Raw genomic sequence first — 10,799 nt, forward strand, 5'->3', positions numbered from 1 at the left:
GGAAACGAAAAAGCTTAACATAAATACCCCAGAATGTGGAGGGGAAAATCGTCCCGCCGGTAGCGTAGTGGTTATTGCACCAGACCGGTATTCTGGAGGTCGTAGGTTCGCATCTAACCTGGCGTGCAAATATTCTCCACTTTCTTTCGTTCTTTCCAAATTCTTTATCTGTTTCAATGACCTACCAACCACACCCTCCTTTTGTTTCTGAGGTCTTCTTCACTGCCAAGTCTTATGTATATATATATATATATGTATATATATATATATATATATATATGTATGTATATATATATATATATATATATATATATATATATATATATATATATATATATACATATATATATGTATATATATATATTGTGGAGATGGCGTTGCACAGCGCACATCGCTCGCGCGACATGAGCACGTGAGCAAGAGTTAAGGTTGCTGTGGCCGGGGTAGAGTGGACGCTTTTCCCCTCTACCTTACATGAGAACCAGTTCTTCCTCAGCGCTAGCGCCACAAGTTGGCGATGTGAGGTGGGATGTAGCATTACGCGAGGAGAGCCACTGGTCTTGGGTATGGGGAAACGCGCGGACGTTTCGGTGGGCTGGTCTGGACCTGGGGTTCGCGCCACAATGGGACACATCCGGGCGATCTCTGTGACTGCAGTTGAGCTGGCACCCGTGTCTTCCAGGGGTGGCCAGTGAGGAACCCAAAAGGGCGATGTCAACGGGCACGTGTCTCCCCCATCGTCCCCTCTTATTTGGTTGCGCCCTTGCAGCGGAGGCGCGTGAATTAGGGCACTCTACCAAATAAAAGTGCGGAGTGACATCGCTGGTTTTGATAAGCAGAGAGCAGAGATATAGGGACAAAGAGAGTCGCGAAACGAAATAGATTCGTACAAGCGGCCCTGGAAAGCGCGGTCCTGTCATCGCCGTGGGGCTGCGTCGTATGTGCTTCCGTCTTCGTCGGCAGCTTTACAGAAGCTTACCATTCACGCTCCATCTGCCACGTTAACAATGGTTTCTGAGGGTTGATGCATTGGCGTACGTCTGCCTCGTAGGGCAGTGGCAATTCGCACTCACAAGTACCTGCCTGCTTGCTTTCGTTTTTTCAGTAAGAGGTCTGACCCGCCTCCGGACCTGTGCGCATCAAGCAGCGTCGAACGACGATTAAGAATAAAGGTCCGAACGGGCGGCGAGGATGATAAAAGTACGGGAAAACAGCCAGTTTATCCGCGCCGCAGCCCATCGTACAAAGAGGACGTTGCGCACCCGAGGGTCATATTATTGTGGTTTTTATTATATTGTTTCTATGGGTTATTTTCCGGGTCTCCAGTGATCCGTCGTACGAAGCGGGTCGTCGTAAGTCCGGGGGAAGTACACTCGGTGTTCTACTGTATAATTTATTTCACAAAGGTGTCCTCTCTTTGCGGCACAAAAGAAACAGCTTTTACTGCAGCCGTATAAGCGGAAATGCAAACATCGTAACCAAACTATGATGATGATGATGGTTTAAGTTTAATGGCGCAAGGCCAACATGGGCAAAGAGCGCCAAATACAAAGTTATTTGATAAGGAGGGAAATCGGATAAAGTCAGTTAAATACTATGAGCACGTCTGGTGTAAAGGGCCAGGGAGAAGAACGTGAGTGGTTAAAAGATAAATACGGTGGCTGGTGTATAGGACCAGGGGTAAAACTATGGGTGATAAGAGATGAGTTGTAAGAAATGAACTTCAGATAGGAACCTTAAGGTTCGCTGAACAGAGAACATGGCATCATCTCCTAAGAAGTATGACGGGTGTGGTGGAATATGTCGTGTGTGTAGTTGTGGGAAGTGTTTTCGTAGTGTAATGTCGAGTGCCTTACATTGTATGAGGATGTGGATCACGGATAGGGCCTCTCCGCACCTGCTGCACAGAGGTCTTGGAGACCCCGTGAGAAGGTGCGAGTGCGTTGCATGAGTGTGCCCTATCCGAAATCTAGCCAAGGCGACTTCAGTGTATATATTACGTGTGTCGGTGGTGTATGGTCCCAAGTGTGGTTTTATTACGTGTACCTTGTTGTCTGTTTGTTCACTCCAGTGTGTTTGCCATGTTTTGCGAAGTTGTTGTCTGATGTGTGGTTTCACGTCGGTGTAGGGTAATGTGGTTATGTCTACTGTATTCGTGAGTGTAGCAGCAGCAGCCATTCGGTCCGCTGCTTCATTCCCGGCTATACCACAGTGGCCAGGGACCCAGCAAAGAACCAGTTCAGATTTGCGTACATACAGAGACATAATACCCTTGACTATTAAATTTATAACGTGATTTTTTGAGGACTTTGTTGACGACAACGCCCGCACAACACTGAGGGAATCTGTATATATAATGGATTGTGGGATGTGGCTTTGAAGGATATGATTAACAACAAGAAGTACACCATAAGCCTCTGCCGTAAAGATACTCGTATTACTGTTAAGAGTTTTAGTGACATTAAGGCCGGGCCCATGCGCCGCGCAGGACACAGAGGTGGCAGTTTTAGAGGCGTCCGTATAAAATTCAGAAAATTGATACTTCTGCTGCAAATACAAGAAGTGCTGCAGAATTGCACATGTGGGAGCTCGGTTTTTATCTACATGTGTGAAGGATGTGTCGCATGATACAAGGCGGAGATAACATGGTGCTATAAAATCTGTTTGAGAACTTTGTATGGTGTCTAAAAAGGAGACAGAAAGCTCTGACGCTTCCTCTCTAACTCTGTAAGAGAAGGGCGCAGAGAACGATGGTCGGTTTAGGAGTAGTGCAGTCATAGACGCATCATAAAAAGCCGATTTAAAAGGATGGTGTGGCATAGATGAAATTTTAAAAGCAAAAAGAAGATCTGTGTATGCTCGCTGACGTTGTAGGTTCCACTTATTACACTCCACATAGAAGCTTTCGACCGGGCTAGTCCGGAAGGCGCCACATGCCAACCGCAGCCCCAGATGAAGCACTCGGTCCAGCATTTTGAGGGATGTCTTACTTGCTGACCCATAAACAACGCTTCCATAGTCTAATCGTGAACCTATCAGGCTGGTAAAAACACGTAAAAGAAGTTGTTTGTCAGCCCCATATGAAGAGTGGGAGAGAACCTTGAGTATATTCATGGCCTTTAAGCATTTATGTTTAAGTTGTTTTATGTGTGGAATGAACGAGAGCTTTTCGTCAAGGACTACACCTAAAAAATTGTGTTCATTTCTGACTGGAATTGAGACACCATTCAGTTTGATGTCTGGATCCGGCCGAATGCCGCGCCTTTTCGAAAACAAAACACAAGTACACTTCACTGGATTAAATTTAAACCCGTTGCTATCTGCCCAGCCAGCTAGCTTGTTAACACCAAGCTGGACTTGGCGCTCGCAGATAGACAGGTTACAAGACTTAAAGGATAACTGCACGTCGTCTACATAGATTGAGCAGGAAATGGTTGGTGGCAGAGCCTTCCGAAGAGAGTTCATTTTTACAATAAACAACGTGCAACTCAAAACTCCACCTTGCGGAACACCGTTTTCCTGCACATGAACCCTAGAGAGTGCTGTTCCAACTCGCACGCGAAACGTTCTTTCAGAGAGGTAACTGGCAAGCGTGTTCCACATGTTACCCGACATTCCAAAGGACTTCAAGTCGCTAAGGATGCCGTACCGCCAAGCAGTATCGTACGCCTTTTCAAGATCAAAGAAGACTGTCATACAGTACTGCTTGTGGAGGAAAGCATCTTTGATATAAGACTCTAATGCAACGAGTTGATCGTTCGTAGATCGCCCCGCCCTGAAGCCCGCCTGGCAGCTCTCGAGAAGACCGTTTTACTCTAAGAAGTACACGAGTCTCCTGTTTATCATCTTCTCGAAGAGCTTACACAGGCAGCTTGTCAGGGCAATGGGGCGATAACTGGCGGGAGAGGAAGGGTCCTTCCCTTCCTTTAGGAAAGCCACTACTATGGCCTCCCTCCAAGAGCGTGGAATGTGCCCCGAAAGCCATATTTTGTTGTATAGGTGTAAGAGTGCTTCAAGAGTGTCTGGGTGTAGGTGCTGTATCATGGTGTATGTAATCTTATCTGCACCTGGAGCTGAAGGTTTGCACGGGCTCAGGGCAGCCCTCAACTCATAGAGAGTGAATTCAGAGTTGTAGGAAGTTTTTGATCGGTCTTTGTCGTGTAAGGGCTTTTTTCTACAGATGTTTTGTGTTTCATAAAAGTGTTCGTGTAGTGTGCTGAACTGGACACGTGTTCGAAGTGTTGTGCAAGCGTGTTAGCCTGGTCTTCAAGTGTGTCCCCTGTTGTGCTAACCAGGGGCAGGCTGTGTGTCTGTTGTCCTTTGAGCTTGCGTATACGTGTCCAGACTTTGTGTGTGTCTGTGTATGAATTAATGGATGTCAAGAAGGTGTGCCAACTCTCTCGTTTTGCCTCACGGCGCACACGTTTTCCTAATGCCTTGGCCCGTTTGAACAAGAGGAGGTTTCCCGACGTGGGGTACCGACGAAGCATACCCCACTTCTTGTTCTGGGCCTCTCGCGCCCGCCTGCAGTCCTCATTCCACCACGGCCTCCGCTGGTTGCGCGGGGCACCAGAGACGTGGGGAATGGACTTTTCGGCGGCGTCGAGGATGTGCGCCGTGAGGAGTTGGGTGGCTTCTTCAACGTGTAGGTGTCCTATGGATGTGTGGTGTAGTTTGGATGTCTCTTTAAATGTGTTCCAGTAAGCTCGTGCTTCATTGAACCTATTATGGGAAGATGGACTGCATGGGCCTTTACCTATGTATTTGAGTGAGGTGGGGAAGTGGTCACTACCGTATGGGTCAGTGCCCACAGCCCACTCGAGGAGAGGAAAGAGAACTGCGGAGCCAATCGCCAAGTTGTGTCCTATGCTATGGTATGTAGGCTGTTTATTGTTGAAAAGGCATGCTCCTGAAGATGTAAGGAATTTCTCTATAAGGCGACCTCAGGCATCCGTGCGAGAAGAGCCCCAAAGAGTGTTGTGAGCATTAAGGTCGCCTGTCAGGATGTATGGTTCGGGCAGCTGGTCAACCAGCGCCTCGAAGTCAGAGCTTAAAAGTGAAACATCAGGAGGAATGTATATGGAGCATACCGTTATCAACCTATTAAATATTATCAAGCGTATTGCTACAGCCTCAAGGATAGTGTTCAGAGTGACAGGGTGGCAGGCTAAGGACTTCCGGGCAATTATGGCCACACCGCCAGAAGAGTGTGTGCAGCCATCCCTGTCCTTTCTGAAGACCATGTAACTATTCAAGAAATTTGTGTGCTTGGAATTCAAATGTGTTTCCTGAACACACATTACACTTGGCTGATTAGCATGCAGTAGTTTGTATGCATCGTCAAGATGTTTAAGAAGGCCTCTACAGTTCCATTGAATTATGTTTTCTCTTCCCATTATTTAGTGTGAGAGCTACTGGAGTGTGTGTGTTTGTTTATGTGTCGTCTTTCGGGGCTGTGACTCTCGCCTTTTTTGGCTTGTCGGGAGGCTTTGGCGTTGGGACGCGTTCCTTGCGCTGCGTTGCAGGCAGGAACGGCCCGACATCCATGTCGTCGTCGGATGTCCGAGGGGTGCCCGACGGACCGGGCCCCCCCGGACTTTGCCCCCCCTCGGGCGGCCTTCATTTGAGCCGCCACCTCTGAGGGCGTCCGGGGCGCCAAAGGTGGCAAAGGTGGCACGGGCCGTGCGGTGGCGGTGGAAACCGGTGCGGGGCCCGTGGTGTCCATCACCTCGGTACCCTCCAACGCACTGGAGGACGGGGAGACAGAGGCGGGAGCGGCACCGGTCCCGACGGAAGAGGTTGCCACCACAACCGCTGCTGCCTCAGCAAGCGGCGTGGTGGCGGGTTGGGCTGCCAAAGGCAACCCAGAGGGGGGCGGCGGAGGGACCAGGTCAGACTCGCTGAACTGGGTCCCTGTGGAAACCAGACGCCGCTCCGCCCCCCGGCGAGCCGCGTCGGCGTACCTCCCCAGAGGGAAAGAGGCGAACCTCTTTCGCGCCTCTGGGAAGGTGATGTTCTCCGTGACCTTGATGTTAATTATCTTTTTTTCAATTTGAAATTTTTCGCACTTGCGGGAGTACGCTGCATGCGGACCGCCGCAGTTCACACAAGTGAGGGTTTCGGATGGACAGTTGTCAGTCGGATGATCGTGCGCCGCGCATTTCGCACACGTCGTTCGGCCACGGCAACAGGTTGTACCGTGCCCGAACCACTGGCACTTAAAACAGCGCCGCGGATTCGGGATGTACGGACGGATGGAGCAACGGATAAAACCTGCATTGATGTGTTGTGGAAGAACTGCGCAGTCGAAAGTCAAGATAATGTGTTTGGTGGGAATCTCCTTGTCGTCTCTGCGGATAGTGATGCGTCTCACGGCAGTGACGCCCTGATCCTTCAAGCCGGCAAGGAGATCCGCATCCGTTTCGTTCAGGAGGTCTGTCTCGGATATCACACCCTGCGAGCTGTTGAGGCTCCGATGGGGTGTGACCCGGATGTCTATATTAGCCAGTCTAGTCTGAGCTAGAAGCTTCGTGGACTGCTGCTTGTCATTTATTTCGATGAGGAGTTCACCGGACCTTTGTTTTTTGCACTTATATGATTTTCCTACTATGGCTTCAAGATACTTGGCGATCAAGAAGACTGACTGAGATGCTAGAGGGTGGGTTGCATTCAGCGATTCCATCACAAGAAATCGAGAAAAATTATCCGGTTCAGGAAATGTTAAAGATGGCAATTGGGGAAAAGATACTTCGGTGCGGCCCCTTTTGAGGGACCGATCACGTTTGGGGGGGGGGGTTTGAAAATGCCATATAGCATAGTATAAAAGCAGGGAGACTGGGGTACTTTCTTCTTTGACCTTACCCTGGTAGCCAAAGAGGTCCCGGAGCTCCCTGCCTGGTGAACAGACAGGGAGCCCATCCGCCGGAGCTAGACCTGGGCTCCGACGGCCACCGTTCGTGGTTTCTAACCCTCCACCTATAAACACGTCGCCACGGTTGGATCCAGCTTATGTTTGGGGGCTCGGGGTCCGCGGTATCGCCAGTACGGTCACCAAGATTGCTCAAGGTGCCCCGTGCGGGGTCGTAACCAAACTAACAAAGGCGTTTATTACACATCGTCACCCCAGCTAGCCTTGATCACATGAACGCTTCCATGTTGCTGATACCTGAGTGAATGTCAGTGATAATGCTCTGCACGTGTATGCTAGTTTTTTTGAAATATTTTTATGACAGCTATGCAAGTTGTCTTTTTATTGCACGTAAATGAATATAAATTTTATATGTACAACTTACTAATCTATATGTTCACTGTGCACATTTATAACCACGGTCGCAGTTACTATGATGGCGGCTCACACAGTATATATTTTTACCCCTGAATAACGTCATCAAATACAATTTCAAAGCAAGTCAGTGTTTTTTTGATAAATTGAAATTGGAAAAGCAACTTCTGATTGTTGTCGCTCTAAACACTCGCAAGTTTAGAGATTTGTTGCCGTATTGTCGCGTACTATTAACACGCAGATGCTGAGCCGGGGTCCTAGAAGGAGACGACAGGGTGAGTACAAGCAGCCGGAGCCTTTTTAGCGGTATAGCTCGATCAAAGGGTTCCAAGCGCGAGCGCCAGAGCTGGAAATGACAATTATGATAGAGCACGCGCTCAACCACATCTTCGCCCTCACAGTCGTCTCTAGGCGGATATAAAACACGTGACATTTACCCTTCCCCCCTTCAAAGGAAGCATCTCTAAGCATGACGTCGCTAAGCATGACGTCGCTAAGTTGTTGAAGCATACGGTAGGGACCGAAGTAACGCTTTAGAAGTTCTCCGACAGCCCTCGACGTCTTATTGGGGTCTACACCCACACACGGTCGCCAGGTTCAAAAGCGGTTTGCCTGTGGCGGGCGTTGTACTGGAGAGAATCCTGCAGCTGCTGTTTTGTGATTCCGTGGTACGCTCGCTGCCGCGGTACTTCGGCTTTCTGGATGAAACTCTATACGACCTCTTCGCCGTCATCGTGAGGCAGCATTGCATCAAGCATGGTTTCTGCCTCGCGTCCATTAACAAGTGCAAACGGTGTCATGCGCATTGTTTCTTGCCGAGCGGTATTATAAGCAAATGTCACATGAAGAAGAATTTCGTCCCAGCATTTGTGTTCCACATCAACGTGCATGATCAGCATGTCAGCAAGGGTTTTGTTCAACAGCTCGATCAGGCCGTTCATTTGCGGGTGGTAAGCGGTTGATTGCCTGTGGGAAGTACCTGTAAGGTTCGTTATGGCGCCTAGAAGGTCGGCATTAAATTCTGCTCGCCTGTCTGTAATAAGAATAGACGGGGCGCCGTGGCGCAGAACGATGTTTTCAATGAAAAACTAGGCCACGGAGAGTGCTGTGCAACGCTGAAGCGCTTCCGTTTCTGCGTACCGCATCAAATAGTCGGTGGCGACAATGATCCACTTGTTGCCTGCGTGAGAGGTGGGAAAGGGTCCCAAGAAATCCATGCCTATCTGCTCGAATGGTCTTTCCGGTACTTGAACCGGCTGCAGTAATCCAGCAGGTCGGTCCTGTGGAGTCCTGCGTCGTTGGCACTCACGGCACAACCATTCGTACTGCTTCACGGTGGCGGCAAGGTTGGGCCAGTAATAATTTTTTTTTATCCTGGACATCGTCACAGAGTAACCCAGGTGGCCAGCCACTGAGTCGTCGTGGCATGCCCGTAGTATTTCAGTTTGAAGACACGCGGGGACAACTAGGAGATAGTCCCTTCCGCAAAGAGCAAAGTTTCGCGTGTAAAGGATGTTGTTGCGCAAGCAGAAGAACTTCAACCCGCGTGCGAAGGGACTGGGAACGTTGCTATGCGAGCCTTGTAAAAACTCTAAAAGGGACCGCAACTCCTCGTCCTCCATCTGTTGCTGAGACAAGATGGTAGCGTCCAGCGCTCCGGGGAAGCCGTATCGTCATCATCATCTTCATTGTCGGCGTGCTTGACTGGCGCTCGCGAAAGGCAGTCAGCGTCAGAGTGTTGCTTTTCAGACTTATAAATCACCATTACGTCGAACTCCTGAAGCCGGAGGCAGCAGCGAGCTAAACGTCCCATAGGGATCTTTAAATTGGCCATACAACACAGGGAGTGGCGGTCGCTTACTACTTGGAAAGGGCGGCCGTAGAGGAAGGGGCGAAATTTCATGACCGCCCATACAACGGCGAGACATTATTTTTCTCTTGCCGAATAGTTGGTCTCCGCCCGAGAAAGGTTTCGGCTTGCATTCGCGACGACTCTTTCCGCACCATCTTAAGACTGAGCAAGTACAGCCTCAAGATCGACGTTAATAGCGTCTGTGTGGGCTTTGGTCGCAGCTTCGTTCTCAAAGTGGGCAGGTACAAGCGGCATTTGTAAGCGAAACCTGAGTTCTTCGAAAACAGCCTGGTGCTTCCCAGTCCAATGAAAGGTGAAATCATTACGGGTTAGGGAGGTTAATGGGGCCTCGATTTTTTAGAATTTTTCTATAAACCTCCGGTAATAGGAACAAGGGCCTACAATTCGTCGAACAACCTTTTTGTCCACAGGGGTAGGGAATTTTGTCACCGCTGCTATCTTCTCAGGATCTGGATTGACACCGACGTGGCTCACAACATGGCCAAAGAAAAGTAGCTCCTTGTATCTAAAATGACATTTTACCGCTTTCAGCGTGAGACCGGCCGATCGAATGGCCTGAAGAACGAAAGGTAGCCATCGCAAATGTTCCTTAAACGTGGGTGCAAACACAACGACATCGTAGGTATAAACCAAGCATGGCTGCCACTTCAAGTCAAATAAAACGGTACCCACCATTCCTTGAAATGTGGCAGGTGCGGAAAACAGCCCAAAAAGGAAAACCTTAATCTCATAAAGACCATCTGGTGTTATGAAGGTGGTCTTGTCGCGGTCACGCTCATCAACCTCGATTTGCCAATACCCACTTTCATATCCATCGATGAAAAGTAACGTGCATGACGAAGCCTTTCGAGGGAGTCGTTGATCCGCGGCAGCGGGTTCACGTCCTTTTTTTGTGACTTGGTTCAGCTTCCTGTAATCTACACAGAATCACAATGTCCCTTCGTTTTTTCTTACCAAAACCACGTGGGATGACTAGGGACTCCTAGGTGGCTGGATAACGTCGTCTCGCAACATGTTTTCTACTTGGCTTCGTATGGCGTCGCGCTCCTTGGTAGATACACGATACAGGTTTTGGCGAATAGGTCTCACAGCGTAGGCAGTAATGATGTGATGCTTCGTCAGTGGTGTTTGGCGCACAGCAGACGACGATAAAAAACAGCATTTGAAATGAAATGGGCCTTTGAAGCTCATTAGCAACTCACGAAGGGGTGGCTGCTCCGCGGAAGGTAAGCTCGAATGATGTCAAGGATAGCAGCGGGAGTGCCTTCGCCTGGTTCAGTGCCTTCTAATACTAAACAGCCATCGTTGTCCGTGATTTCCTCGAAGTAAACAACAGTGGCGCCATTAGCGACGTGGCGGCGTTCATTGCCAAAATTGGTCAGCAATAATTCTGCACGGCCCTCCGTGAGGTGCAGCACGCCTCGAGCAACTGGGATGTCGTGATTCAGCAATAGGCCGTCCATACGCTAGGTGATACCATCGACGGTACAGCGAACATCACACATCACACAAACTATCCTGCAGGACCGCGGCGGCACGTTCATATCATCGTCGATAACACCCAACGACGCACGGAATACTCCATGTTCTGGGCGGCGATTGCTCGCTGCGAACGTGATGGAGCCCTCCCCAACGTCGATGGCA

This window comes from Haemaphysalis longicornis, unplaced genomic scaffold, assembly GCF_048455015.1.
Source record: "Haemaphysalis longicornis isolate Haplotype H1 unplaced genomic scaffold, Haemaphysalis longicornis Haplotype H1 scaffold_11, whole genome shotgun sequence".
NCBI lineage: Eukaryota > Metazoa > Arthropoda > Arachnida > Ixodida > Ixodidae > Haemaphysalis > Haemaphysalis longicornis.